The sequence below is a fragment of the Ornithodoros turicata genome, chromosome 5, assembly GCF_037126465.1.
Source record: "Ornithodoros turicata isolate Travis chromosome 5, ASM3712646v1, whole genome shotgun sequence".
NCBI classification, from domain to species: Eukaryota; Metazoa; Arthropoda; class Arachnida; order Ixodida; family Argasidae; genus Ornithodoros; species Ornithodoros turicata.
In genome coordinates this window covers 11,830,582-11,854,879 of record NC_088205.1, presented here as the reverse complement: position 1 = coordinate 11,854,879, position 24,298 = coordinate 11,830,582, and the positions used below count along the sequence as shown (strand labels likewise).

The following is a 24,298-nucleotide window of genomic DNA, read 5'->3' as shown; positions in this document are numbered from 1 at the left end:
TCCATTGAACGGCAGAGCAGACTCATTTTGAAACTTGAAGGCCACCTGCGGTCTTTCCCATGCTGCTTCCCATGCGAGGTATCAACCTCTGCATGAGAGCTTATACACTAAGAGACGTGGGTTTTTGCTTTTGAGTACAGGGGGTGCTTCATTCTTCCTTCCAATTTCTCTTGCTCGTCTGATGTATTTGCTGACTGGGTCGATCAGGGAGACATCCTTCGGATAATGCTTGCAATTCAAAAGTGAGACGACGTTGGTGTTAAGCCGCCAGTGTTTGGAGAAGTGGAAATTAGATTTGCTCAGATGAAAAAAAAAAAAAAAAAAAGAAAAAGAAGAAGAAGAAGAAGAAAAGAAAAAAGAAATTAAGATTCTGGTAGAGTCGGTTTTTATCAGACAACAAAGAAAAGAAGAAACCAATTTACAAGAAACGAAAAAAACGAGACTCTTTTGAGCTTGTTGGTCACTGGATAACGTCATATTTAAAGGCGCTGAAATCCTCAAGACATATACACACCGCAATGCGCTAGACTGTCAATAAGTTTTATGGGAGAACTTTCAGGTCTCTTATGTAGAAAAGTACTCCCTTTCCTTATCCGTTAATGACACGCTTTCTATGCTTGACGAAAACCATATATGTCACCAGCTCGCTCGCTTTTTTTTAAATCTATTTTGTCATTATAATTTTTATGCTGGCGCACATGTGTCCTCTCTGCCCTATGAGACTATGCGTCCCATATCTTACGTTCTTTTTGCTTCCTTGCTTCTTTCAAGAAAGGAAAATTCACGATAACTGTTGTCAACGGGGGAAAATATGGCGGGTAGCACCATAAGGAGGAATATTTTGATATCGTCGTTTAAAGTTCAAACGTGGTTTAGTGACATTCAGCGTATAGGAAGAAATACCATCTCCATTTAAGTAGGTCGGCGAAATGTTACCAAATTGCACGACATTCAGACCAGACGCCGCGTATCAACAGGAAAACCCCTCGAGAGAACGTCGCACCATTTACCTCGATTAAAGTTGCATTGCAGGCGGTGTGTATACCGTGTGATAGTAGTGTGATCCTAGCACTGACTGCGTATGCTGTGTTCGGGTAAAGTATATATCCATTTATTCTTGCAAGGCACGGGAAAAGGCGATTGATATCGATCGAACGTTGTCAGGTACCATTCGGTTAGCAGAGTGCCGTACATGCAAGATCCTTTGTGTATGCTGTCGAGCAGCGTATCGATTGCGGATAAGGCTCCGGGTGTATAAGAGCAAGTCTTTTGCCACAAACCTTTCCGGAGGTTCGGTATCAGCATGAAGAAGAAACATGAGTACAATAAGGATATTGCGTCGTGTTTGTTGTCTGCCGCGTCGCAGATAGCTTTTTATCAACTACTGCTGCTGCCCTAATACTCCCTGACGCATGGTGTTCTTCAATATATCAAGATGTGCTTTCCGACGTCTGCGGTTAATGTCAGAAAATGAGGACGCTTCCAGGATGTTGCTAATATTTTTGTTACTGTTGCCACTGGACAGTAACTTCGTAGACTGACATGGCGCTCTGAGAATCAGTCTACATGCCCCTCAGGTTTGATTTTAGGCTCTTGTTTCTGTCCCCTAATTTCGTCCTAAGCAGAGACCTCTTTTTTTAACTCTTGAACTTTGTCAATACATCTTCGACGCTGTGGTGCGAAGGAAGCTCAGGAGAGCCCTCATCTCACAGGTGCTGCGCCGATCTTTTGATTACTCTTTGTGGCCAACACCATGTGCTGAAACCGGTTTCTGAGTAAAGAAGTCAGAGGCCAGAACAGGATCATGTCAACCAGTTCGTAAGGGCAGCTTCTTTCGTGAACAAATTACATACCGTCATGCCTTGCTGCGTCGACGATTTGTAAAATGGCAGAGTGCATTTTACACCGTGTGTCAGTCCCATGGTGGCCTCCTGTAAAGCGTGCTTACGCTGCATTGGACCAGTGTGTGCAGGAGAAGCACCAGAACGTCCTTCCTCGGATCGCTTAGCGAGCAGGCGTGAGTTCGCTGCACTGTTTTAATCAACTGTGATGGTAGTAAAATAAACCTTTCGGGGTTGTGTATAGTTTTAGGTTATGTTTAGGTTTAGGTTGTTTAGGCGTACGCCTATAGGAAAGACAGTAAATCATTGCAATTCAAAACGGTGAAGACGGAAGGCAATACAGCAAGGATTAAATAAAAAACAACAACAACAAAAATACACTGATGATGATGAATGGGAAAATCAAGAAGGGCCGAGGTCGAGTAACTCACAACAGATAGCGGTCGAACGATAAATATCGGTAAAGGGTCGGGAACAACAACCAAAAGCTCCAGAGATCAAGCGTAGTAAAAAATATTACCCGCTTCCTTTGACGATGTTTCCAACGAAAACAACGTCTACATTTCACTCTGCGCGTTTCCCGGGAAACGTCTTGTAACTGGGCCTGAACAACGCGAGGAATGAAATGGACAACATTTGTGCCGCAACCTTTGCGTCGGTGAAAAGCAAGAAGACAGGGACGTTTAAAATGAGAATAGATCGGCATCTTTTCCCCCCCATGTTCGTAGACGGAGCCCAACAGGACGAGGTATCGAGTGCGTGAAACGATTTCTTAGCGGAAGCTTTTCACTCTTGCGTCGTCGACTTTCTTCTAGTAAGATCTTTGTGCTATTTTTGTATTGTGTGTCTGTGAAGCGACGCTGTTTTTTTTTTTTCATGTCTTGGAGATAAATCCAATTTATGTTGTTCTCGGAAAGTGAGTGTGCATATTTGTAATATGTAATGTAACCTCAGATTCATTATCAAAATTGCCTGGACGCTGGCCAAATTCAGCGCGATATGGGCCTCCCGGGCTCCTTGCGAGCCGCACTTTTTTTAGGGAATAGCAAGCCGGCGTGCTGCCTGGCTGACCTTTCCCCTTTCTTTTCCTTTTTTTTTCTTTTTCTGTCAATAAATTCCCCCCCCCCCCAGCCCATCAACACTCTACCCTCAAAGCTCTTTTGACCTTTTTGGACACTCTCGGACTTCCATCCTTATTGTGAAGGGGTTCATTATTTTATTCCCCACATCACCACCAGCAATGAGGTGGAGTGTCGCCCCTAGCGATGAAACTCCCCATTCACCATCTCAAAATATCCTTATTGCTGTTTCGTTTTTTACGGTGTAGTAAATCGGTCATGATGCGCGTTTCGATCAAGCAATTTGTGGACCATTTAAGGGTTGACTCCAAACTGGTTATGGTCAGAATATATAATAGATCTAAGCGATACCCTACCAATAAAACATGGGGATTGGTCGAATTTTTAGCACTCATTTGATTCGACGAATATACTATAGGCACCCCTTTAAGCTGAATCTTTTATTATAGGGTCAAATTTCATCTCCTATGAATGCTTTAAGTCTAAAACGAAAAACTGAGTAAAGGATATGCACCAACGGTAAGTATTGACTGCCATGGCGCTAATGTGGTTGGCAGACCAGGTTCACCCACCCATATATAAATAAAAATGCGCCATACAACTACAAGCTACCCCCAATATTCCATTAATACCATATAAAGATTTAAAAAATGCGTCCATCGCTTTTCACTTCCTCCAGTATTGACCAAAAACACCGGAGACAAAACGCGAAAAACGTTAGCCAGGTGTGAAATAACTTACAACAGCGTAAAAAAAAAAACCAAACGCGAGAACAACAGCCAAAAAAAAAGAAAGAAAAAGGGGGAAAAAAAAGGAATTATATCGTGCGTAGCACTCAACTACACATTTCTCGATAATTTATGCCCTGCTAGACATCATCGAAAGGTGATTAGTTGAATTCCACATTCAATATCACATTCCATATTTGATAGATTGGCTACAGAAAATACACCGCGGCAATCTCTTCTTGTTCAGTACCGACGTTTTGGTAGGTGAATCGACGTCGCAAGGTGGAACATGAAGCCGGCACGGATATGACGTGTTGCCAGGCGTTACGCACGAAGAGAGTCTTTCCTCGCTTGTTTCTGCTAAGCTGTGTCGCGATCTATGGATGACCTGCGTGACACACAGGCTAGGAATGTCGAGCGTGACTTCTTCACTCTCACCTGTTGCTGCTCTGTGTTGTATTTGCCGCGCACGTATAACGTGCAGAAGCTGAGGCGCCGTGTGCGCTTCATTTATTTCTAAGACTAATTATGGTCACGTGCAATCCGCGTGTAATCCATCATAGTAGAGTGCAGTAACTGCGCGTCACCATGAGTTTAGGGAACTGCTTGGTGAAGCGTAGACGCGTAGTGGGACTGCAATATTTGTGGGCCGTTATATCATACGCGCATCCCACTGTGTGGCAGAGTACGGAGCAAAAAAAACGATTTTTGTACGCGTCGTAGTCAACCAGATATAGACCAATGAAAAGGGTTCGATGCCGAACTACGACGTCGCTGAGGAGGGAGAGCTACGGTTTACTTTACCTTACTGGTTTCCGTAAACACGGCACCTCTCGCGCGGCCGCATGACTTGCAGGGATGACTGCGCTGATATCACGGCTGGACATTGCTCCGGTGCTCTCGTCTGCTACGGCTGCGCTGTAAAACATGGAATGCAAATAATTGTATTGTATATTCTTGTACATAGTTTGGCATGAAGTGACACAACTCCGTTGGGTACGGTCCACATAAATGAGGATGGAGACCATCGTGGATGTAGTAAATTGTTCCGTCAATTACGGAAATGTTGAACTGCCTTTAATTCTATGTGGGACACGAGACCTGCATATTTGAGTCAAAGATGAAAGAGAAGTCACGTATATAATAGATGGCAGCCCGACTGTTCCGTTATCTATTGCATTACATGCATTCGAGCTTCCTGACGGCAGTGTGTCATATTGGTCCGCATGTTAGCTTTTCTCCCTAGGGAGTTCCGCGACTTCCATGGTATGGTGTAATGAGGCAAATGAAAGACGTGATCGCGTACAAAACAGTAATCTCGCTAAAACGAAGTTTCTCCGAATTGAGCCACCGCACATCGAAGTGTGCAGCCTTTTGTTTACAATGCATTTACTCCCTTTGCTTTATGTTGCAGGGCAACTGGGTAGCAACTGCGGAGCATGGTCTTACGTCCGCTTCTTGGGGGGGGGGGGGGGAATATAGGTTTATTGCAAAACAAAACAAAAAACACGAAAGAGGGGTGAAAGGTTAGCCTGGCTCCAGCAGCCGACTTGCTATTCCCGCTTACAAAAGGAAAAGGGAGAAAAGGAAAAATAAAGAGAAAGAAGAAAAAAGAAAGACAAATCGGAAAGAGCGAAAGAAGAGGCGCAGTCACAGGCTCAGCGCGAGCCCTGTGTCGGTAAGGAAGCGTACGAGTTCCCTTCCGACGCGCCACTGAATGGGGCGTTGCAGAGGGCCCAGTAGCGTTGCCAGCGTGACCTCCCTGAGCCCTAGGGCAGCTAGCCGCTCCATCAGAGCGGCACGGGGAGCGGCGAACAGGCGACAGTGGAGGAGTAGGTGGGAAGTGGTGCCCTCGGTAGAGCAGGCTGCACATGTAGGGGTGTCAAGCGTGTTGAGTTGGAAGAGCCGTGTTGGCGTTCGAGCCACGCTTAACCGAAGACGGTGGATAACGGACGCCTCCCTCCTCGTGATGTTTGGGGGAGGGACGTACTGCATTTTTGGGTCGATGGAGTGCAGAAATGTATTGGGCGAGATGGCACGTTCTGTGAAATCTTGGACGCAGCGAGAGCGCAAGCGACGTATTTGGAGCAGGCAGGCAGACATTGAAAGCGGGATGCTGAGACTCAAGGCAGCCGTGGTATGGGCACGTTTCGCAGCAATGTCGGCACGGGTATTTCCGGGCAACCCGACGTGACTGGGTACCCACTGGAGCCGTACGCTGTGGCCGGAAGCCAAGAGCTCGTTGTATCTGGCGATTACAAGCGTGCGGAGGCCGCTTCTTGGAACCAGTGCATTGCTTCTACAGAATCGGGTTAAGAAAATTGTAAGTTCAGATATTTTGATATTTTGTTTCTTTGCAGAGTTTTGTGTGATTATATGGCAAGTGATTTTACCTTGTGTAATCATCTTCCAGTCATCGTTATACCAGATGTGACACGTTATGGCGGGCCATAGACACGTGTCTTGCTCGCAGCGTAATATCAGCAACACTGTGTAGCGTCAGCTGTGAAGAAGAAGATGAAGACCAAGAAGGTTTAGCGTTATATTGGCGCATTCCATTGGCAGAGCTGGGTCAAATTTTTTGCCCCGGGAAGGGACAAAAACTGTTCCATTGGCAAAGTCGTGTCAGACGCAGAATGTTTCATTGGCGGTGCAAGGGTAAAACGTTTGCTCGAAAGAGCAATAGTTTTTGACCCATGAGACCAAAGCAAACCCAGGAAAGCAGAGGTTCACGTGCTATGTGTAGCGCGTGCATCATACCTCGAACGATTGCTAGCATTCCATTGACGGATCAAACCTGTGTGACCCCGCCGTGAGCTTGCACTCAAGTCCCATCCAGCGCGGGGCAAAATCTGCTCTCCCAATGGAATACGCCATGGAGAGTGTTCAAAAGACTACGGTTTCAGGGAAGTATTGAATAATATCGATTTTTAAAAATAATACACAAAATAAAATATTGTGACTGCACACAGTACCTTCATTTTTTTCATCTGTACTACATTTTAATTACGTTTCTGCTTTAATGTTGAGCAACACAATTTAAATACTTATTTTTTAAATTATTTCCACAAGTTTTGTTTTCAAGAAGGTGGAACGGACCCCCTTTCAAATGTGACCACGCTTGCACTTACAGAAGAATTCAACAATCGCCAACGGCTCGGTGTAGCCGTAGATCGCCGGTCATTTCCCTTGAGTATCCGGTATGCCGAAGCCACGATGCGAATGGGCAAACGCTTCCAAACATCTCCCTCTATGTAAATCCTTCGAGAAATAATTCACGCACTCAAGATTCGGTAGCTTGCAAACTCTCCGAAGTTATCTGGGCTTCACAAGGACAGAGTTCTGGAACTATACGCGTAAAACAGTGCCTTCACAATCGGTCTCGCCTCTCCTCTCCTGTCAGTGAGCCGTCATGTTAGATGCATGTGATGCTCATGCGTTATGAAGTGGCGTGTCATGGTGAGTTGCGACGTTCATTTTTACGCATGGGATGCGGATGCGAGAGATCGTGTCTGCTATGTAGCTGGGCTTTTTGATACATACCCCTCCTGAGCAAATGTTGCTGTAGTTCAGTTTCTTCTGAATTTGCGCCAGGTTACATGCCAGCTCTTACTCGTTTTCAATGGCGCCCGGCTCCCACGTTTCCTGCGGCCTATATCAGTGGTTATCAACTTGTGCTATTCGTCGGAACGTGCGATGATTTTTTTTCTGCAAGACCTACTAGAAACCTAGTATCACAGAACGAAATGAGCACCAATGTAACTCGACACTATCAACCTCAGGGAGCTACGGGACATTTCCATGCATGAGTTCAGCAGAACCGTATAGTTGATAGTTGAACCCTTTAGTTAAGTTGTTTGGTGCCGCGAGCCGCTATCTTTTTCATGCACGGAAGATTCTACATGCAATACTTATGTTAAACCTCTTTCTTAGTTGTTATTGTTGTCTTTATTTACTCATGCAAAAATACATGAATACTGAGGGCCTGGCAAAAAGCAGCAAAGCTGCTTGACAAAGGCCAAGGACCCCAGTGACGATACGGCAATTGCAACGGAAAGTTACGGATACATAGAAACATAGAAACAAGGCAAGCATAGATGAGCACTACCTAATGAAAAATGCAATACAATAAAACTATGCGATGCGCACAGTACAATAAACTATCTAACAGTGATATTCGACTAGAATACACTACGTATACACTACAAAACGCACTACAAAAACATTACAAGGACTGCAATGTCACACCCATCTACAAGGGTCGTAGTATTTGCAACATTATACATACGTTAATATATTCAATGCAATATCTATTGTTTGGCCAGGAAGTAAGTTTTTAATTGATTGAGTCATGCGGTGTTAGCCTCCAGTACCAGGTTTGCTTGCTGTAGTTCATTGAGGATAGTAGGAGGTGTTACTGTTAGTGATTGTGTGCCGTAGGACGTGCGATAGGAGGGTATTATCCATTTGTTGGCTTCACGAGTGGGATAAATATGGGCGCATTTCATTAGGTTCGCCAGGTAAAGAAAATGTTCACTGTTATATTTTAATGCATTTCGGTAAAATTTACAGATTATGAACGGAAGTTGCGACATTTTAAGTATGTTAAATTTGGAAAAGAGGTTGTCTGTGTGGGCATCATACGGAACATTTATCCAACTGCGCGAATAGCTCTCTTTTGCAGCAGAATAGCATCTGTGTATTTGTCCACGTTGTGTTACTACAAACGTTGCTAACGAAATTTTTCTTAGCTGTTTGCGGATAATGAAATTAAACTAGTTACCCAGTCCAACTGCAGGTATTGAACTGGACAATGACAAGACTATGAGTAAAAAATGAGCGGTACCTTTGGGCTTCCTGACGAAGTTTTATGGGGCATAAATTTTGCTGCAAATTTTTGGCCAATCTCTTTTCGGATCCTATTAATTTTTTTCTGAAAGCTTTTCAATATCCCGCGATGTCATTTAATGTAGCTCTCTTGTTGCATTGTTGCTGTGCTGGTTGCAGATTTATTTTTAGCTCACCGCAAACACAGTCTGGCGATCGCATGGTGGTGGCTCTGTCACGTGATCTCACGTGACAGTTGAAGCTACAAGGCTACTCCTTCAACGTGGAGTACAGGCGGGGCTCGACGAACGTGGTAGCAGACGTTCTCGTTCACGTTCTCATTGGTACAACCAGCCCCACGTTGGGCGCCAGTTGTGGGAACTTAGGTTTCCACACAGTGCTGCGGATAAACCTACATGGTGGTTAGCCCTCTAAAGCTTAATAATTAATAAAAATGACAGTGTTTGTACATAGGCAGCACTCTTTCATGATTTGGAAGCCTCGTTTACCCTCATTCATCATCTTCGTTTCTACTTCGGCAGCTATGCTGAACCCCTATGCAACCTATTAGTATGCCTTTCGTCGGCCCAAAGGAAACATTACACTCTTGACCTCGCACGAATTATTTCTTCGATATCACGCGTAACGAGGGCACCTTAATTGATCCTCAACACGTTCTTCGAGCATGCGTGTCTGCTTTTGACGTCCACGATATCTCAAGAGCGCTTCGACAAGGCAACGCTTTAGCTCCTTACCGAGCCCACTTCGTCGTCCGGTGAAGCACCTGCCCTGCATGGCACCTAACCACAACCTTGGACATCGCCTCTCAAAAGTGAAGCACTATATTTTTGTTACACACAGCAGCTCTTGTGTTCTAAGTCTTGGACGGCGCTCAAATGTTTTTCCACCTCCTCCTACTCATTTTCCCCTCACTCTTCTTTCTGATAATATCACGGCTGTGATTATATATCTTGTTGAATCCCCTGGTGTGTTATAGTAGACAGAGAAAAACATAGAAAGGTAGGAAAAGATTATAAGCGAATGTCGAGGACACGTGGCACAATATTGTCGACTAACTAAGGGATTAAGGTGACAACAGCATGCCCTCTTCCCTTAATGGGGATTGTACGAGGCACTTGGAGCCTTTTAAGGACCAAGTGAGGGGTAGCGTAGACAGCAAGGAATCGTTGCAGTAAATATTTACGACAAGCAAAAGCGTGGAAGGTATTGTCAGTCCAACGAATTGAATTGAAGAAGAACAAAAATGAAGAAATTGAACGCGTGACCCAACGAATTCTACTATGTCCAGACTGAATCCCATTCTAACCTCCGAAAAAAAGAAAGTTACAAACCTTCTATCAGCTAGAAGCAGCTCAAAGATGTATGGTTACTCTGTCAGTAATCATGTGTTTGAAGTGTACCCAACGTCGCAATAGGAAGTAATATTAAGAAATGTATCTCGCACGGGATTAGGGTGGATTGCAAAAATGTATAATCAGAAAGAAATAGGCAAAAAGAAAGCGTGGGGTCAGCCGGTGGACTTGCGGCTATGGGCCTGTTGCTCTGGGCCTGGTGGCGCGAGTGAGCAGCAACGTCAGCGCCCCAAATTATGCAACACGCGGTAGTTTAGCAGACGACGCGGCACTTTCAGACATACCTAGGTAGTAGTTTCATTACTGTAATGAAATTACTGTAATGAATAACATTTCCTGGTAATTTCTAATGTAATGCATTACTTTTCACATTATGTAATTTGTAATGTAATTTAATTACATTTGGGCAGTAATCTTAATGACATTACTCATTACTTTTTACAAAACAATCGAGTGTGTGTTCTGTGTTTGCACTTGGCAGTTGGGGACCGGCGAGTTAAAAGAAATCCAACGCCCACTATGACCGGTGACGCACTCAATCGGCACGGGGAACGTCAGTTCCCTTCGATAAACAAACAAACGTTCTTCAGGTCAAGGGTTCGTAGCCTTGGAGAATCATTGTTTGCGGGCCTCATCCTCCAGACAATCTTCCTGTTGACTTGATACTTTGAGTCACCTTTGTCTCTACTTTGTGGAACGATACGTTATACGTGGAACACTAGCCTGACATGTAGAAGAGACAAACAGAAGAGTACAAGCTAAGTGTTGTCACTGTCAGCATACATTTCCCCGAATTTCGGCGAAGGCAAATTTCGTCAACTTTTGTGTTTTTGTCCCTTGTGCCTTCCACAAAACTCGGGAACATGTATGCCAATAATGGCAAAGTAATGACTTGGTAATGTCATCATTTTTTCGTAGTAATTGTAATGTAATTTCATTACATTTCGGTTGCAGTAATGAGTAATGTAATTTAATTAAATTCTAACTGGTGTAATGAGTGCTGTAATTTAGCCAGGTATGCTTTCAAACTCACAGTCTCGAGATGTCCGCACTTTTCAAGAAGCACCGCCTTTTCTGTGGCTTTCCTACAGGTTTTGTAGCATTCCTTGGTATCATACCGTTTGAAACAGCATGCAAAACTGATGAAACTACCTACGGTTGGGATCCGTGGCCGTTTAGGCCCGAAATGGCGCTGTGCAAACTTCACTGCAACAGCCCTATACCTTTCGCTCTGATCCACGCAGTTGACACGCAGAATTCGCTCTGGGAACCTGTACGTTTTTAGCGTTCGCTGAAATCGGAATACAGGGCATGCTTAACGCGGTTTGTGGTAGACGGCTGTCTTCAGCCGTGAGTACCTGGCGTGTTCTCGGCCGGGAATAGAATACACAACCTTGAAGTTGACAGTAGCTTATTTCAGGTGAATGTGGTGGTGTGCTATTTCCAAGCGATCTGCCTGCCGGCGTGGCGGCATGTTGCTAGGGGGTGATCGTGTGTCCAGGGCCGACTTCACAGGAAACTGTGAGGAAAACCCGGGGGGAACACACCCAGACAACAGAACCGGCGCCCGGATTCAAACCCGGGCTACCTCACAGTCTCGGCGTGGAATGATAATTGTGGTAAGACAATTGTGGTGGCAGTAGAACTTGCAAACGATAGCCGCGGGAAAATGTCCAATGCAATTAATTTCCTTGTGCAGTGACGTTCATCACTGTGACGAGTGAAGGACATATTCCAGTAGTTTGGCAGCCTCAAGTATGCAGGAGTCATCGTATCACGGGAGCGCGGAACCTTTCTTTTCAAACATATGCTGAGGATTTAGTACCAATCTTGTTCGTGGATTCCATGAGTACTGGGGTCAACACATGGGTCGAAGACTTTGACGAATGGCGTCTCAGATGTACATAAGCGAGGAATACTGGCCCTACAGTAGAACCCTTTTCCAGAAGTCCTGTCGGTTATCCATCAAGTGGACCCATTTATCATGTTCACAAGGAGCGAACGGCCGATCGACTTTTGCGAGCCCTTCTCTGTGCCGCTAGAGGTGCTACAGGTTTAGGGCATCTTCGCGACTAGAAGAAGAGTTCACGTTCGACGTATCGACTAAAAGGTAGCACGGTCTCTCGCGATTTTTTACGCCTAGGCAAGCATAAGTTCGGCTTATACAGGGTGTTCAAAATTAAACTTTCACTAGCACTTTATAAATAGGAGAACAAAAGAAAATTCGGGCTACTTTTGCTGTTCCTTGAGTAAGAAACAGTTGCTACATAATTAGCAGCACCTGTTTCTTACACAAGTAGCGTAAAGTTATCATCGGGTTTCCTGTCATCGCTGGGTTTGCGTAGCGCTCGTGAAAGCTTAATCTTGAACACCCTGTAGACACTTAGCATTGCTGTTGGCTGGTGACACTAATCTGAGGTGACTGCGCTTTCCATGCATTTTGGTATTTGTATTTAGCTTGGAAAACACTGTAATTACCTTGTTGCGCAAAAGGAGTCTGGCCTGCTGGAGACTATAACGTTTTATTTCTCTATTCTTCCCAAGTAACCCTTAGTGAGTGCTGCAACAAGGCACTGCTGATGATAATTTTTGTGTTGTAGTACATGATTAAAATGTCGCACACTACCGCCACTGGAGCTCTTTAAAGACGCTACGTCACGCTTCGCATGTAGCTGGTGGAGGCGTAGTTGTTGGTGATGCTCCAAGTGCCCCACCTGGGTGGATTTGTGGCCGAATGTTTGACAGAGATCTTTGTAGTACCCCAGTAAACGAAAATTTGTGAACCTACTCGAGGAGCTCTTCTCAAACAAGAAGGGACCCGTTACAGCAGGGGAAATCGCGGGAAAGTTTGACCTGCGTTACCTGGAAGATTAAGAATAGCAGGGTGGGACACGGTAGAGTTAACTGAGAAACAAGATGGAAAGCCTGACGTGAGCTCCTTGGAAACGGGGAGATCAGCGCTACAAAATCACTATCAAACTCATAAAAAGGTTAAGAGACGAACCTGCGAAGCCCAGGCCTAACCAGGCAGGTTGTCCATACATTCCCTACAAAGCCTTATACTCCCAACAGTGCCAACGACTCTGTGCATCGTGGAGTTCCACAGGGCAGCGTCCTCAGCCCGTTTCTGTTTAATGTCATCCTGGCGCACCTTCCTTCTCTTCTGCCCAAGCATACCCATATCACGATCTATGCTGATGACATTTGCATATGGACCTCTGCAGCGCGCCGTGATGCCATCCAACATCGTCTGCAACATGCCTTAGACCTTATTGTGGCGTATCTTAGTGACCGTGGGTTGTCTGTCTCGCCGGCTAAGACAGCAGCTACGGCATTCACGCGCCGCTCCTTTACCAAATATCCCCTGTACTGCTAGCTGGCTCTAGGCTGAACTACGTCTCGCGTCATCGTTACCTAGGCATAACCATTGATAGGGGACTGACATGGTCGCGGCAGATTGACTCCCTCTCTGCTAGAGCCCGCATCTACTGTAATGTGCTCCGGCACCTCTGTGGATCCGCATGGGGTCCGTCCTGCGCAGACCCCCGTTGTGTCCACTGCTCCATGTTGCTTGGCATTATGCGCAATAGCCTGCCTGTCCTTTATGGCATCTCCAACACTCACGAGCAGGAGTTGCTCAATATTCAAGCCAGAAGCCTCCGTCTCTGTTTGGGAGTGCCAAAGACAACGGAAACCTTCTCTGTCTTGGCGGAGGCACGCGAACCATCGGTGCTTGTTCTTCGTGATAACGTCGCCTTACACGCGTACACACGTTATCTTGTCCGCCATCCAGCCCATTACCTATGTGACATTGCGCAACGTTATCCCGCATCTGCATTCGGTCAAGCTATTTGCCATTTACGAAGCAACATCCCCTCAACATCAACTTCGGCCCGGCCCTCCTATGCGCCACCCATGTGGACGCTTCACTATCCCACTATACAAACGTCAATTCCGGGCCTTAGGAAAAAGAAGGTTGTGCCAACAGCTGTGGCCTGCCAACTGACCTTGCACCACATCAACAGTCACCACGTGGTCACCGGCGTGGTGTTCCTATGGATTCCGAGACATGTGGGAATTTCAGGCAATGATCGTGCTGACGCTCTTGCTCGGCAAGCCCATGACACTGAGCAACCAACTGTCTTTCCCCTTGCGCACTCCAGGTGCCAGCTGGAAATCCGCCGCTTCAATGCCAACCGCACACAGCTGTTTCAACAAGAAGCTATACGAACCAATGCCTTCGTTAAATCCAGGGACCCTTTAATGATATATGCTGTGCCCAGCCGGATCTCGTGCATCGAGGAATCGCTGCTTAATCGGCTGCGGCTGAATGTGGCACGAACTCCGCTCCTCCTCTTTAAGATGAGTCAGCATCCATCGCCTCTTTGCCCCACGTGCGAAGTAGAAGATAACGTGCCACACGTTCTCCTTGAGTGCCAGCGGTACGAAGACCACCGGTCGAGTCTCCGGCGCCGCCTTGCTCATCTAGGCTACCGCGAACTTTCCCTCGCGGTGCTACTTGGCCCTACTCAGCACGCTGAAGTCACGTCTGCGCTGACACGATTCCGTCGGGAATCTAAACTCCTGGGCATGGTCTGATAAGTCCTATGCGCATCGATTAGAGAAGGAGCTGTTTATTCTGTATTTTTCCATTATTTTCTGCTTCTCAGTTGTTTGTATCTTCTTTTGTTTGCTTGATAGCGTTTTGGGAATAGCAAGCCCACACCGTGGCTAACCTTTCCCTTCTCTTCTTTCTTTTACTTCTCATTAAACATATTCGTCCCCTTACACTCCCATTCACACATGTGGATCAGTAAAAAAAAAGTATCTGTTTGAAATATAGGCTTCGGACCTGAGGCATATTTTTTAACACATACATAGGTAGAGGGTGATCTCAGTTGTCTCGCGACTTAAACACCTAATTATTATTATATATAGGTAGAGAGCAAAGACATCTTTAGCCCCGCTGACATGAATAAGATACAAGCGTATCGAATCTAGTTGTCGAATCGCATCCGCCCGTGTAAACGGGTCAATTCGCTAGGAGAGCGTATCTGGTGGTGACCGTGGTCACGGTGTAACCGCGTTCATCACTCACAATAACTGCGAAAATCCGACGAATTGGTAGCGTTATTCCTGTGCAGTTGGATGTAACACATGGCATGAGCAGACAACGCATATTGTGAGTATTCCTCACAATATGCATAGTATGAGTTCCCTCCCTGGAAACGTCACCCGTACAAGGCCAATCAGTGAGTGCCCTTTTTCACGGAGAAGACCCATCAGGGAGCGGCTGGAGGGACCTTGGTTGCCACGACCGACCAACAGGCGGGTGGGCGAACGGGAGTACGAAGGGATGGCGTCCGCCGTAATAAAAAGAGGTGTAACCACGCATGTGATATCAATCATGCACCATGAAGAAGTCTTGCAGTCACACGGTAAACGAAGGCTTGCTACAAAAGTTGAGAAAAGGAGAATGCCCCAAAACTATATGGTGTCCGTCGCCGAAACCGTACTTAAAGGAGGAGGGATGTGTTTAATGCTGATTAAAATCAAAGAGTGTGAAAACAGAAGGGAAAAGTAAAAACTCCTACCAGCAGGTATTTAGTTGCGGGTGTAATAGGTGTAATATTGTTCTTCTACGCTTCGTAATTCTATTTGCAATTTATTGTTCAATACTTGTCATTCATAATGTGCGCAGCATTAATACACAAACACAATTTTCTTTTTCGGATACGGGCGGGTAGACGTACAGCCATCCAGATACCTCCATCCATTGTTACGTCAGTTGAAGAATTTCAGCACCCAATCAGACGCCAACGCGGCGGTACACATAACGTTCTGCTCTACACTCTTAAAAATGCAATTGTAATTGTAATAATTACAATTACAATTACAAACGGCAATTTAACTTGTTGTTGGCTGTGACACCTGATGTACAGATGAATCTGACCGTATTTTCATACATATAGCACGCTGCTAGCCAACCATCATCCCCAATGACAACGTTCTCGCTCCTGATTTGTTGATAACGGGAGGCAGAGCCTATTATGTACCCTTATGTTCGGTATTACGGCGACGAAATAGGCTCTTCCTCCCGTTATCAACAAATCAGGAGCGAGAACGTTGTCATTGGGGATGATGGTTGGCTAGCAGCGTGCTATATGTGGTGAAGATACGGACCTATCAGATTCATCTGTACATCAGGTGTCACAGCCAACAACAAGTTGAAATTGCCGTTTGGAGGCGACACAGTCGGCGCGCTACCTTGGTAGAGTTCATAGCCTCTTTAAAAAGATGAAACGGGGGGAAAAGAAGGGAACGAAGAGCAAAGAAAGAAACCTAGCCTTCGACCCGTATCGAGCCGGCCCATGGAAGACAACATAGCGTTCCTCGAAGGGAATTGGTTCAGCAACGGATAAATTAATCATGATGAATGGGGAATTGTGGAAAGACTGTAACGCAGCGCGGAGTTCTTTTCTTTTTTTTTGAATTGTATAAAAATGAATGTTTGAGTTATTTATCGATTAGTTGAAAATAAAGCTATCGTCCTGTTCGTATGTCTGTGTCTTTATTGCTGTCGAAATGAGAAAAAAAAAGCACATCGTGAAGGAGACCGCGATGAGGGAAGCAGAAACGCAATATTAAAACGGTTAGGAGCGACTAAGGAGTATTCGAACGAGAACTTCGTGCAAGAAGTGGAGCCTCTTGCACGAAAGTTACCGTCCTAATAGGTTTCTCCGTGCATCTCTATGGCACAAGTTACGGGCAATTTCTGTGTTGGGTAAAGAGCACACAGTATTCTTTCATATTCGCGAAGCTTCCTCGAAAACATTTTATTTTTATATTTTGAGTTGACAGTATACATCAGCAAGGAAACCTACGTGTCATGGGGTGTAAATTTAACGCTATGTATTCATAAATTATTACCACGTCGTCGTACTTCACGAACATAACGAAAATGGTCAGGTAGGAGGGAGACTTAAAGGAGTTGATTAAATCGTAATTAATCAGACTGAAATCAAATACAAAAGGCAGAAAAATCACGATTTCTTTTTTTTTTTTTTTTCAACCCTGGTGTTATTGCGATTCCCCGTCACAGTAATGAACAAGGCTAGATTTCCAGAGGTGGAGACGATTGTGATGTCCAGGAGAGTTGCAGGAACCATGGTTACAGAACGAACAGACCGGAGTGATGAGCCCCTCGTGCAGCCCGGTTTTGTGCCTTCGGACCGTGCTCATGGTATCACGAGAGCCTTCAAAATGACCTGACATTGGACTTGCTAATGGGTGGATGACGCCGACGATCGAAATGGGACGCCGCGTCGTCCAGTGTTCCACGGGTTGGACAATTCAGCGTTCCAGCGTCTTAAATCTTGAACAGGAACCGCAAGTAGGACAAGCAGAATTCTTCAAATTCCTCCAACTTCCAAGCAACAATCGGAACAGAGGAGGAGGCGAAATTGGCAGCTGCTGCCAGTTGGGAGTCGATCCCCACAATGCAGCGCAACAATGCAACACCACAACTTTGCACCTCACTCATGAAGCTGATGTTGAAGGGAGGTCTGAAGAAGTGAAGTACCGCTTCCTATCGTCACGCTGAGGGCAATTGTTCGTCTCTTTCATGATGACGTAATATACAGCGGAAAAGGACAGATGTACAAAAACATCCATTGCTTTGTATGTGCTGGACGTGACCCTTTAAAACATGCTCATTATTCGTGTACTTCGAAAAAACAGGTACATAAAGCTGTGGCACTGGACGAAGAGTACTGTTTGGCTAACAGGACTATTGATAGCGCCAAATGATTAAACCTAACAAACCTGCTGACCCTGCATTCAACATCTTACCAGGTTGTAGAAATGGAACTCCGACGCGATGCCAGGTTCATTTCAGAATGTGCGCGAAGCGAAATTAATTTCAGTGTCCTATGCAGAGAAGTCTATATAGCTAGGTGGTTCATTTCTTCAAAGGTAGGCGCATACCTGTTTCGCTGGAATGGATCCGCTTAATTCAACGAAGAATGGATTCTCTAGAAGCGTTTTATAAATATCCAATGTGCTGCACATGATAGCCGTTGTGAGAATAGTTCATTTTAATGAAGTCAGAGCTTTCGTTGGGATATCTGTTGCCAGATTTAGTACGGCGAAGAATGCGAGAGTTAGTTGGAATGAATTAAATATTGTTTTGTACGTTCAACTGAGGCTTCGTAAACTTTTAGTGCATACTGAATTTAATAAGAAAAAAAGACCATAAGGATTTGAGTAAACTAGAGACTGAAGATAGATGTAGATAAAAGGAAGCAATTTGTGGTACTTCAACAAAATGCTTTGTTGGGCTAGTTGGTAATTCATTGCTAGACCGTTCGTGCGCTCGTGTGTGTCTCATATTCCTCCCGTGGTTGTCTGTTTTCGCACTGTGTTTTTCTCGGTCTAGAAATTTGTGGTACAGCTTGGGACAGAAGTTCACGGAACACGTAATTGGTGCATTTCTTCATCGAAGCCGTCCCCTGCCAGCTACCAGGAAGTAATCTGATAAGAAACGGGCGACTGGCTACTCTATCAGTCTATCAGTATGTCTGTCCGATCTTGTTTGCTGCTAGGGTTCCACTCGAATGGAGAAATGAGACACCATGGTGTTCCGTAAACTTTCCTCGCAAGCTGTACCATGCTTTAAAGCAGTGTTTCAATTATCATATCACATAGCAGGGTTCGGCAAGGCTGGAAGTGTGCTGGACAGCTGTACATGCGTATCGAACTGATTTCAGCGAGCAAAACAACCAGAAAGCAGGCAGATCGAAGAGTCATTTTGCCACCCAGCTGTGTTTACTATATGGAAAGTTGTGATATTGGTCCCGCGGCACGACTTGTCTGCGAACTCTATACGACTGACCATTTATGTAAACAAATACGCCTCTCCAACTTTTCTGAGATATTCGAGCACGTCTGGGGCGCGTAGTACTAGAGCACATATTTTATAAATGTACTGACATACGGCGCTGTCAGACACAGGGAGCTAGCCGCTTTTCCGACCAAAACGCGATGGTCCCGGGCATCGGAAAACCGATTTCGTATGAGCATTCCTACACAACGTAAAACATTGAACACTTCGATTTCCTTTCTGATGGGGAGGCCAACTGAATGCCGCTCTTTTTGTTATGTAAACGCTGCCACAGAACCCCCTTTAGCATCACTCTTCTCGCAAAGACGAAATGGAGCAGGAAGCCAGCCCTGGTTCCTTACCTGCGAAGCGCAACCTAGTTAGATAATAGGAGCGACTAAATTTCATGTTTTGTCACAGAAGTAAAAATAAAGGATAGAAGAAAAAAAGCTCAAATTCGCACGCCGGACACACCCAAAATAAGAGCCATCGAGGAAAAACAAAGAAAGAGAGAAAGGCTCCTTCCGCGGGATCGACTGCGTTATACATATTTTGCGTTCTCCATTTGCGTCCAGGTTAGAATAGGCTCAGGTACATTTATAGCTCTTGGGTAAGGCGCTTTACATCTAAACGAAAACCACCGCGCACAAAGCCCCGCCCGCTGTACAGCCTGTGCTGTACGTTAAAAGTATTAAGATTTTTTATGACATGGTATTAGTAAATTGCCAAGTAAAAGTGATGAACATATAAACCTTATATATATATATAAGCAAAATAATAAGACGAACGACAGATCACAGAAAAGTTTACCAATCTAGTTTATTTAGTGCGCAATCTAACACAATGATTACATTATAATATGAAACGTTTAAATATTATGTACATATACGTATATTATAATATTTATATACATATTAAAAACCAGCTTCCGTGGCGTAGTGGTTAAGATGATCGCTCCACGCTGAGACTGGGAGGTGACACGGGTTCGAACCCTGTCACCGACTGGGCTGTCTAAGGTTTTCCCTGGGTTTTCCGAAGACTTTCCAGACGAATGTCGGCACAGTTTCCCTTGAAGTCGGCCCAGGACGCACACTAACACCCTATCCCCCACTGCTTCCTACTGTCCTCTCTCCACCTGTCCACGTCTGTACGCCGCTCATAGACACAGTTGCTTCGCGGCGCTAACCCGGAATAAAACAACATATAGAAATTTATAAAGGTCGTGTTTGAAGTTACAACTGAGTGAAGTGAAAGCACTGCAATAGGGAATATTATCATAAATTCCAATTAATTAATTATTAAGCATTAGAAGCACATAGTTTAGAATTAGAAGCACATAGTAAGCACCAAGCAATCACAACGAAGAGAAGCTATGGAGCCGCACGCATGCATTTGCAAGCCAAACAAAGCACACCAAAACTATTGCAAGCCTTGAGACATCTACGAAGCCTTAAAACACCCAAACTAATCTAAACGCTCACAACGTTAAGCCTCTCATGACCTCCGCACGTTCAGTCCTCAACTGGAATCAAACTAAGTAGGCAAACCGCGCAGGTTGAGAGAGTCCAACGAAAACCGCTGGCTGCCTTCATTTCCCGATAGATGGCAGTTGGCGTTCTGTGCCTCTCACCCTCTCATTCGGGATAGCAGCGGCAGGCTCGGAAAAGTTGCCGTCTCGCTGTTCCCATAAGGCGTCGGTTGTGTCGGTCTCCCCGTTCTCTCGTTGCAATTCATGTGCGGCAAATTGTTGCGGATACTTTGTTCTGCTTCTCTGCGTCCGCATCCGACTTGTGCATCGTGTGGGATAATTGTGAGGACGCTCTTGATGATATGATGGGTTGTGTGTCATTTGATGCGACTACCTGAACCAGAAGGTAAGTCGCCAACAACTTCGTCGCAACATGAACAAGTGCGTTCGAAGTGAGATTTCGTTGTCGTTCTTGTATCTTTCTGCTTTCCGGGCGCATTGCTTGAGAACGGACGTCTCTTCTGCGGCAACGAGTCGTTAAGTAAAGTATGTGAAGTACAGCAAAGATGGGACTGCACTGTTGATGAAACTATTTGCGGGCCAGAAGAGCCCAGACAAGAGCATTGGGATACATGCGAAACTCGTTCTTTAGAAACACTTAACAAATGAAACACTCGTGCTCTTAAACGTGCAAACATAATCACCTTCGAGGTATGACCTTGCATCAGCAGGTTGAGCTCTGTTCGTTTATTTTTTGCTGTAAACTTTCATGAAAAGTTCTTCCGAAAAATTTGCTTCTAACGTGAGGGGGCAAGGAATGAATATGTTGCGAAGGTGTAGCGTTTTCTTACGTGGCTCCCTCGTAGTTTGTCACTTGTTTGAGAAGAAGGTCGTATCTTGCCGCCTTGTAAAATAAGCATATCTGGCTGGTTTGGGCACATGTTGTTCTTCGCTGTTTCTCTTTGAGTTTTATCAATCTATTCGATGATATGCAAGAACTTCAAAAGCAATATTTACCGTTGTGTTGTGCCTTATTACATGTATTGTCTCTTGTGCCTTATCTGCCCCCTGTCATCTGACATTATAACAGTAATAGTCCTTAGGGGAATAATCGGAATAATTTCCTTTAACATTTACGATAAAGATAATTCGTGGCATTACGTCGCGATACAACTGAGCGTACCGAGGGTACTTCATTGAAAACAATGTTTGGAATGGTTGTCTATCAAGACCTTTCCGTTGAACGTGCAGGATAAAAAGGGCTTTGCAGGTTTTTACGCGAAGAAAGTTTTTTACGAAAGAAAGAAACAAAATTTACAGTGCGATCGGTCGGTAGAATGATTTTGCCCACTCGAGAATTATGTATCCTTTTTGTTTCAACATTGACCTCCGGTACCCATATAACGCATTCTGCCGCGTTCTGGGCATTCTTACGAGCCCAGGCAGAACTTGGCCGACAACATTTATGCTGTCGTTACTGGCCCTTTGTGTGTCTGCATGAGGCTACATGTCGTTTAATCCCCCCCGTGACGGATGCGCACAATCAAACTCAAGCAGCACAATGTACCGAAAGTCGAGTGCAATAGGGGTGGACGGGTAGGTGGAAGGCCTTGAACAGAGTGATGAAGCTAAAGAACATTGATAAGACACATACCGTCCACCCCTATTGCACTCGACTTTCAATACATTGCGCTGCTTGGGCGGTGAGGCCGTCTGATAATGTATCACGCGATAAGCCGCGTACAACAAGGTCATTACAGTATAAGGTCTACACGAGTGATTAATGTCGTGATGTGGTTAGATAACCGCAGTTCGTGTCCAGATTAGAACTTTCTGGAACTTTCCAGGACAGACCCCCGAAAGATAAAAGTCGTCAAAACCAGTGATATACGATCGGCGACAGGTTCTTCTCTCTCTTGACGCTTACCCCATTGTTGTGGCGCCAAATTCTATTGCTAGCCGATTGCCAATTCCAAGTCCAGGCCAGGACGTAAACAGCCACCGCCAATCTGCTGACTTGGGTTTTCAGCAAATGGCTTTCAGCACTTCAGCTTCCTTCATGGGTCCGTGCGACATCTTAGAAACAAAATTCGTCATTATTCCGTCAGCAACGTGACTTATAATGGTAGTATTCGTGCGTGAACCGGAGTCACTGACGAGGCTGAGTGAGGTCCCGCGCATTCTGTGGGCTTGGTGTCCACGACTGTGGGACAGAGGAGGGTTCGGCTAAAACCCGCAGGAACAGTGCTTTAGCATTACGCAAGCTCCTCGTGCTCCAGGCAGGTTAATCTTTTTTTAGGGAGTGTGGACCCAAGCACAACGCAGTTGAAGCTAACAGCTGATACGAGATTCAATATTACCTTTGAATCAAGCGGCACAGGAGAAAAACAAAAGTCAGCGCGAAAGGTTTTATATGTCACACCTATCTCTCACAGGAGGGGTAGCGAAAGCACATGTGCAGCGGCCTTCCATAAGACATAATCCAAGCAACGTAGTGTACTGAATAAATAGCAGGTGAGCCAGTAATTCAAACGTTGTGTTTGCGCTCAGCCAGAGCTAGGAATGAAGTGCTACAACGATAAGACCACCTGTTCCACACGGGCACGAAAAATGACATTAAGTGCGTAATCAGTTAAGTCGTAATGTCATTCGCGCCGTGCTATACGGATATATTTAATGGTATTCGTCTGAATGAAATTTTTCGCGTAATGAGATCGCCACAAACTCCTTCGCCCACAAAATGAGTATCCTCGCGCTCGGAGTACAAGAGTAATTTAAAACTTCCGTAAAGCCACCCTGTTTTGCGTAACGCGTAATCATTTTATAAATTACACGAAAACGGTCATTATTTTTTGGCAAAATATCTGGCGTTGTCAAAGATTGCTTTTTTTGCATATTCACTTTTGGCGTAGACTGCCACCTGACAGGCAGGATGACAACAGTTTTCCGGCATAGTACAGACCATCGATTATGAAATAAAGCGAATTTTATGACTTTCAGATATTATGAGCATTTTCAATAACTTTGAACATGTTTACGCTCTTCTACATCTCTTACGCAGCAAGTGGGAGACCCGCATCGCCATCATCGCGTTTAAAGGGGCTATCGCATCCATCGCGGTTGATTCCGAAACTTCAGTACCATGATATTCCTCAGTGACCTCCTCCGGTCTTCAATATAGTGAAGGTGGTGGGACATTGGGCATCGAACACGAGGGATGCTGCCTTGGCGGCACTCGCGAAATTTGTTCAGAGCTGTGGGATGGACACAAGCTTTTAGGATTCTCTGTGCATGATCTTGGGATAATTGTGAATAGTGGACTTCTAGTGAACGTGGGAATAGTGGACTTCTGAATAGCGAACATGTGCATAGTGAAAAGCGAGCTTGCGAGTAGAGCACATGAGAAGCACGTATTTTTTTGGCGGGGGGGGGGGGGGGGATATGAGAATTTATGTTAGGCGTAACAGAACAAGTCGGGAGGCGAGTTCAATTTTTCCTGTTTTCCCCTCACAAACAAAGCAGACGACGGATTGCGAAAACACCTCACAAAAAAAAAAAAAGGAAAAAAAGAAATGAAAACGTCACGCGTAGTTACACCAATTAGAGCACATCTTGGTGCTCATCAGAACCACTTGCTGGCAAATGGTTCTGAGGAGTACACCAGCGATGAAATTGTGCTAGGTGATGTCCCTTACTCTCTACACCCTCTGCCACTCCATCCTGTCGCAGGTGAAGGTGCAGGCAGTGAGAACCAACCGTCCGTTTCGTGTACGCTTCAGATCTGATCGTTCCTGTTTGTGCACAGTTCAGCCAAGCGTTTGTCCACTTTAGAGCAGGCATCGGAACCGTTATCTTTTTCGGTTCGGTTCGGGTTCAGCTCCGCAGCAGCGCAAAATAGCGGTTCGAACCGGTTCAGGAAAGTGAATTTTGAGCAGATTGCAATGGGTTAAAGCAAGCACATCCTTATGATTCTCAAACAACACAAGCGTACTTTTGTTGTTATTGTCGTTGCCAATACAGCGACGGTTCACAGCAACACTGCGTGTTACTACGTTTCAGGTGCAATGCTACGGTATGATACTGTATATACTCCCTATGTTC

At 45.2% G+C, this 24,298-nt stretch overlaps 1 protein-coding gene across 2 annotated transcripts in view; it reads left to right on the top strand.

The window, feature by feature from the left end:
• Positions 1–20,385: 20,385 nt before the first annotated feature.
• LOC135394023 (FMRFamide receptor-like) overlaps positions 20,386–24,298 on the top strand; it is a 187,749-nt gene continuing 183,836 nt past the window's right edge. For both annotated transcript variants that reach the window (XM_064624448.1, XM_064624447.1), the window contains exon 1: positions 20,386–20,603. The gene's annotated coding sequence lies outside the window, so the exon portion shown is untranslated. The remainder of the gene's footprint in view (positions 20,604–24,298) is intronic.